The sequence below is a fragment of the Schistocerca americana genome, chromosome 5 (genome assembly GCF_021461395.2).
Source record: "Schistocerca americana isolate TAMUIC-IGC-003095 chromosome 5, iqSchAmer2.1, whole genome shotgun sequence".
In the NCBI taxonomy this organism is placed as follows: domain Eukaryota; kingdom Metazoa; phylum Arthropoda; class Insecta; order Orthoptera; family Acrididae; genus Schistocerca; species Schistocerca americana.
The window spans coordinates 570902804-570910346 of NC_060123.1; the positions used below are offsets into that span (position 1 = coordinate 570902804).

The following is a 7543-nucleotide window of genomic DNA, read 5'->3' on the forward strand; positions in this document are numbered from 1 at the left end:
TGATATACAGATTGCAGATATTCACTGAAACACAAGGAGAAATTGCACCTCACAATTACTAATAAAAACACTCGATAAGTTGTTGTTGTGGCCTTCAGTCTGAAGACTGGTTGATGCAGTTCTCCACGCTAGTCTATCCTACGCAAGCCTACATCCGTTTGAACCTGCTTACTTAACTCAAGCCTTTGCCTCACTCCTTAAGTCCTTCCAATCCCCCCCCCTTCCCCCCCCCCCCCCCAACTTGCAATAAATTACTTTCTCCCTCAGTTCGCTTTGGTAACTGCTTATTAATAATTTCTTCAGCCTTCCCCTGTAGCACCACAATCAGAAGCTTCCATTCTCTTCTCGACTGATCTGCTTATACTGCACAGACTTCCTAAATTAAAACTTATATTCGATGTCAACTAATTTAATTTTTTCAGGAATGCATTTCTTTCTCCTCGCCCGTACAGAGAAGTCCTCGTTCGATATTAAGTGCAACAGGCATGGGACTCCGGTTATTAATGTACCAGCATTTCACATTTGCAATAGTTTTTCTGGCGCTCACGTTAACCTGTAATGCTGCAACGTTAATAGCATAAATATATTACGAGGGTAATCCCAAAAGTAAGGTCTCCTATTTTTTTATAAGTATATGAACCTGTTTATTTCTACAATGGTTTGCAACAGCTTACAGATTGAACATTTAGCTATTTTGCGACATACTCAAGATTTCTGTCGATGCATTTTTGTAGACGCTGTGGCAGTTTTTGTATGCTCACGTCATACCAGCTCGCCGCCATGCTGTTCAGAAAGTTATGAACATCTTCTTTGACCTCGTCGTCGGAGCTGAATCGCTTTCCGGCCAAATGTTCTTTTAACCTAGGGAACAGGTCTTAGTCACCGGGCACCAAGTCAGGTCTATAGGGTAGGTGGGTGATTATGTTCCACTGAAACTGTTGCAGGAGGGCAACGGTTTGCCGAGCAATGTGTGGGCGAGAGTTGTCATGGAGAATGTGACACCCTTGCTCAATATTCCTCTTCTCCGGTTCTCAATTGCCCGTTTGAGTTTTTTCAGAGTCTCACAGTACCTGTCAGCGTTAACTGTGGTCCCAGCGATTCAGCTCCGACGACGAGGTGAAAGAAGAGGTTCATAACTTTCTGAAGAGCATGGCGGCGAGCTGGTGTGACATGGGCATACAAAAACTGCCACACCGTCTACAAAACTTCATCGACAGAAATGGTGATTATGTCGAAAAATAGCTAAATGTTCAAGCTGTCAACTGATGTAAACCATTGTAGGAATAAACAGGTCTATGTACTTATAAAAAACAGGAGACCTTACTTTTGGGATTACCCTCATATCTACACAAATGTGTTCCCGAAATTTCATTACTCTGCATTAATTATTTCTTGGTGTTGGGATTCGTGTCCGTCGGTGTTCGTAAAGGATACTTACAACCGGAATTTATTTAGGAACAAAGAGCCGGCCGAAGTGGCCGTGCGGTTAAAGGCGCTGCAGTCTGGAACCGCAAGACCGCTACGGTCGCAGGTTCGAATCCTGCCTCGGGCATGGATGTTTGTGATGTCCTTAGGTTAGTTAGGTTTAACTAGTTCTAAGTTCTAGGGGACTAATGACCTCAGCAGTTGAGTCCCATAGTGCTCAGAGCCATTTTTTTTTTTTTGATTTAGGAACAAAATTCAGGAAATGATAATGGATGAACAAGAAAGAAATAGAAAATACCCTCATAGCATCCAGTAGTTCGGCAGTCCGAGGTCAGAGCATATGACATGAATGTGCCCGAAGAGGAAGAAGAAGACAAACAAGAAGAATTGATATACTGATTTAACGGGCTTTGTAAAAGGTCTGTCCGAATTATACCGTTGCGTCTGACAGAAAGAAATATATGTTTGCTACGTATTTTCTCTCTGTAAGTCTTATTTCGGTCAGATGCAACGGTAAGGTGGCACGCCCTTGAGCCCGTGCAACGCACGCATGTATAGGAACGGTGCTCACCGTAACCTGTAGACCAGATTCCTATCTCCTTAGCACGGCCAGCAGGCGCTCTGTAATTTCACAGCTCGTTGAGGGGACTCGAGTACTCTTGCAGCGCTTCTCAAATCAAGATTTAGTTTTTTGCTTTCAATTGAATAGCAGCGAAAGCAACACACCATGTGTTCAGGGTCGGCGGTAATCTCCGTATCTCAACTAGACTCAGTTTGACCCTCCTAGCGTTGTTAATCATAGACGGTCCCGAAACAGGCCCACGGTTAAGCTTTTCTGTTCCCAGCAAAAAATACACCTTGTACGATGAAGCTCCAAATGCGTTTTTTCAGATAATATTAGCCTCTTCACTGATCAGAGTGAAAGTATTTAAGCAAATTTCACCTCCTGTGTTATGGACATAAAGCGACGACTCTTATTAATTTTTGATATTTCCCTCAATTTGACAGATTTGTAAGGTAAGGAATGAAAGAATTTAGTGTTACAGCTTCACGACTCCTCACTCGTTTCGTTGGATCGCAGTTCTCTATGGCTGTGAAATGAAGAAGACACAATGAAAAAATTAGAAGCTTCTGAAAAATAGCGTTACAGGAGTTTTCAACATCATATCGCTGGCTGTTCGCATCAGGAATGAAGACGTTTTGCGACAAGCGAAGAAGGAAAGAACTAGCTAATAAAGATCGTAATCAATCTGCATTCGCTTTGGCGGTAAGTATACTAAAATTGAAAGGATACAGAGAAGATTAGCATGGCCCTGTGCAAGGATAATACGCAAAATATAATGTATCGAGGACAGCGAATGATTGATCGCTTCAATGGTTATTAAATAAGATAGATAGGATTTAATTAATTTCTACTTCTTGAAGTGTAAATTGCATATGAATAATCTGTGTAGAGACGAAAACAGTAACTCTTAAAGCTTAAGACACAACTCAGTTGTTCGATGTGTCCTCCACGCGATGCACGGCAAACATCTGTGTGGTAGCCGAATGCGTCCCATTCGAGAAGAATCATCTATCGTATTGCTGAGTTCAAAGCAGGTCTCATGCGGTTTCGCAGTTGGTCATACTTGTTGGTAGAGGTTGAGTGCAAACTGTCTCGTTTCCAAAGCCCCACAAGACAAAGTCATGCGGCGTGAGATCAGGAATTCTCAGTGGGAAAGAGTGAGAGTCATATCATTGAGCTGGTGATCGAAACTTTAGATCCTCTGCTTTCCAACTGTTTGCACATTTCTCACATCCAATGTACCTTTCATGAAATAAAAGTAATTAAATTGGGTCCATATTTCTAAATAACCCTTCAAAGAGTACCACTTTGTAAAAGCATTAATGCACGCGCAAATAACATTTGAGTAAGTTTCACACTGAATGTTATCAATTTTCAAATGTGCAACGCTGAATAATGCAAATATGACTCGTACAACCTTTATAAAGACTTGATAGAACCTTCTTAAACGCAAAGGGTTTGTTTACTGCAAACTATTTCCAAGTAACACTGATTGAATATTACGCATAACTGGTGCCTAAACAAAGGCCAAATCTGTACTGAGTATTAAGTTAATAGGCTTGATTCGTGACGAGAAATGTGCTTGTCGTTTGTTACAGATATCATTTAAAAATTCAAAGCACCGTCTCAGCAACTGCCTCAAGGCATCTTTACCCTATTTCTGAAAAATCTTATGAAAAATAAGCTGGTGCACTGGCAAACGTGTAGGAGCTCCAATTCTTAAACAAACTGGGCATGAAAATAGGGTTAGGTGCCATGATGCCATCTCGTATCATCATGAATGCATAATTTTACAAAGGAGGACAAAAGAAATCTCTCTACTTCAATGAATGCGAGAACGAAAAATCTCAGAAAATTTCTATAATGTTGGGGTATAAATAATACAAAATTTGTAGCGCCTTAGGACAGTATAGTTTACTAATACATATGTCGCTTAATTAACCAACTATACCTGTAATGAAAGCTAAAAAATATTTCCAACGGGAACTGAACGTAGACACACACAGGTAAACGTCGATTCTAGTACCTCACAAAGGAATTACAGAGCCCTCTAATACATCATCAGACAAACGGGTTGCAAAATTACACTACTGGCAATTAAAATTGCTAAACCACAAAGATGACGTGCTACAGACGCGAAATTTAACCAACAGGAAGAAGATGCTGTGATATGCAAATTATTAGCTTTTCAGAGCATTCACACAAGGTTGGCGCCGGTGGCGACACCAACAACGTGCTGACAAGAGGAAAGTTTCCAACCGATTTCTCATACACAAACAGCAGTTGACCGGCGTTGCCTGGTGAAACGTTGTTGTGATGCCTCGTGTAATGAGGAGAAATGCGTACCATCACGTGTCCGACTTTGATAAGGGTCGGATTGTAGCCTATCGCGATTGCGGTTTATCGTATCGCGACATTGCTGCTCGCGTTGGTCGAGATCCAATGACTGTTAGCAGAGTATGGAATCGGTGGGTTCAGGAGGGTAATACGGAACGCCGTGCTGGATCCCAACGGCCTCGTATCACTAGCAGTCGAGATGACGGGCATCTTATCCGCATGGCTGTAACAGCTCGTGCAGCCACGTCTCGATCCCTGAGTCAATAGATGGGGACGTTTGTAAGAAAACAACCATCTGCACGGACAGTTCGACGACGTTTACAGCATCATGATGGTCGCATCGGTGTTTGGCGACATCGCGGTGATCGCACATTGGAAGCGTGTATTCGTCATCACCATACTGGCGTATCAACCGGTGTGATGATAAGGGGTGCCGTTGGTTTCACGTCTCGGTCACCTCTTGTTCGCAATGACGGCACTTTGAGCAGTGGACGTTACAATTCAGATGTGTTACGACCCATGGCTCTACCCTTCAAAATGGATCTGAGCACTATGGGACTTAACTTCTGAGATCATCAGTCCCATAGAACTTAGAACTACTTAAACCTAACTAACCTAAAGACATCACACTCATCCATGCCCGAGGCAGGATTCGAACCTGCGACCGTAGCGGTCTCGCGGTTCCAGACTGTAGTGCCTAGAACCGCTCGACCACCGCAGCCGGCGCTCTACCCTTCATTCGATCCCTGCGAAACCCTACATTTCACCAGGATAATGCACGACCGCATGTTGCAGTTCCTGTACGGGCATTTCTGGATACAGAGAATGTTCGACTGCTGCTCTGGCCAGCACATTCTCCAGATCTCTCACCAACTGAAAATGTCTTGTCAATGGTGGCCGAGCAACTGGCTCGTCACTATACGCCAGTCACTGCTCTTGATGAACTGTGGTATCGTGTTGAAGCTCCATGGGCAGCTGTACCTGTACACGCCATCCAAGCTGTTTGACTCAATGCCCAGGCGTATCAAGGCCGTTACTACGGCCAGAGGTGGTTGTTCTGGGTACTGATTTCTCAGGATCGATGCACCCAAATTGAGTGAAAATGTAATCACATGTCAGTTCTAGTATAACATATTTGTCCAATGAATACCCGTTTATCATCTGCATTTCTTCTTGGTGTAGCAATTTTAATGGCCAGTAGTGTATAATAAAATCTGAACGTGATGTACGTACACGGCCTGACAGACCGTGTAGTACTGAACAGCTTATAGTCAAAATCATCGTGTCGGCGAGTCGCATATCGGTCATTGTTACGTCGTGTCGGGGTCATTGTTACGTCGTGTCGGCGGTTCCATCTCAAAATTCGGTGCACCTTGCCAATTTCTTTCATAATTTCCGAAATACCCTGTGTTATTATTTTGTGGATTTTCCGTATTTCTAAGTCCCTCTTCCCGTGTTGGAGCGCGAGTGTCCTCTGAAATATGTTATTCTTGTATTACTTGTGCCAACTGATCCTGTACTTCCCGGATTTCTCTTTCGTGTTGCGTATTAATTCGATTATTATTTTGTTGGAATTTCTTAATTTGTTCATACTCTTCTGTGCCAGTGAAGGCTACAGGTCTTGTGTCATTCAGATCATCATCCACCTTTGTAGATAAGTTAGTGAACTGATCCGAAAGTTCGGCTACTTTCTCTGATAGTGGACTTATTTCCTCAGTGTGTTTTTCTGAACCAAGTTTCAGAGTGTCCATTTGTGTTGAAATCGTATCTACTGTGTCCTTTAAGTTTTCCTGAGTTTTTGCAAGTTGCGTAACCGAATCGGTTGATGCAACTCAGTCAATTTTAGCTTGCAAGGTGTCGTGATTTTTATGAACAATAATTTGCAGTTCCTTTATAGTTGCTTCGTGATTTTGTAATTCATTTTCATGACGCGAAAAAATAGGTTGGAAATGCTCACAAATTTGTGTTTTTACGTCATTACAGACTTTTTGACATTTCGATTCGATTTTAAGTAACACAGCAGTTAAACCTGCACGTGTTTGTTCAAGCGTGGTGTCTAACTTTTGAATCTGTTGCTGTGACTGTTTTTGATTTTGTTCCATTGCTTCTAACTTTTGAAGATTTTGTCCCATTTGTTTCTGATTTTGTTCAAGCGTTGTGTCTAACTTTTGTAGCCTTTGTCCCATTTGTTGCATTAAGTGTAATAACAATGCACTGGTGTCTGAAACATGTTCCTCAGTGCTATTCGGCAGTGCATTTGAACCGGCAATATTCACATTTTGAAAAGCAGAAAATTTGTCTTCACTTATTGGAGAAAACGGTGAGGACGCAAAACCTGAATCTACAGTATTTGCAAGATTGTGTCCTGTCATTTCGGATTCCTGAGGCGATCTGTTGCCGACCGATCGATCGATAATGCTTCCCTGTTCACTAATTGTTTCACTATCTACACCATTATTTGCAGCCCGCTCCATTTCCCTATGCACAATTACCAAATGGGTCCAAATGGCTCTGAGCACTATGGGACTCAACATCTTAGGTCATATGTCCCCTAGAACTTAGAACTACTGAAACCTAACTAACCTAAGGACATCACACACACCCATGCCCGAGGCAGGATTCGAACCTGCGAGCGTAGCAGTCCCGCGGTTCCGGACTGCAGCGCCAGAACCGCACGGCCACCGCGGCTGGCAATTACCAAATTACTACTTCCAACATTAGTTAATTCATTACTCGGTGGCGCTAACACACTACTTTCGTCTTCACTGTCATTTCTCAGTTTACTTTGGAGCCTAGTATTACGTTTTTTACGTCATTATCGTCGCAAAATTTCACACGATAACACAGAAAACACAATTTGAAGAGCAAAATAAAATATACACACTAACATATCACTGAAAATAATATCTCGTTAATTGCTAGTCCAGCTGCGAAGTACTTGGTGCAAATCTACATGCATGCCACCACTGTTTTACTGTACAACAATGAAAAACTACAACTACAAAGGAAATTCTCTCTATAATTAGGCGCTAGCAATAGCTACACCAATTACACAAACTACAAGAAAAAATCAGAAGATTCCAGTGAGGTATCCTCGGCTAAGGGTCGACATATGAAAAATTAGTGAATTACTGTGCTGGTAAACCCCTTACGTTATTTGATTTTCAAACAGCTGAGCAAAACTGAACGTACTCAGACATTTCTCTCTTTACTTAT

The 7543-nt window shown here is 42.3% G+C and overlaps 1 non-coding gene across 1 annotated transcript; it reads left to right on the top strand.

Moving 5' to 3' along the window:
* Positions 1-2680: 2680 nt before the first annotated feature.
* On the top strand, positions 2681-2789 carry LOC124617275. Its single transcript, XR_006980025.1, has one exon. It is a non-coding gene; the product is annotated as a U6 spliceosomal RNA (small nuclear RNA).
* Positions 2790-7543: the final 4754 nt, after the last annotated feature.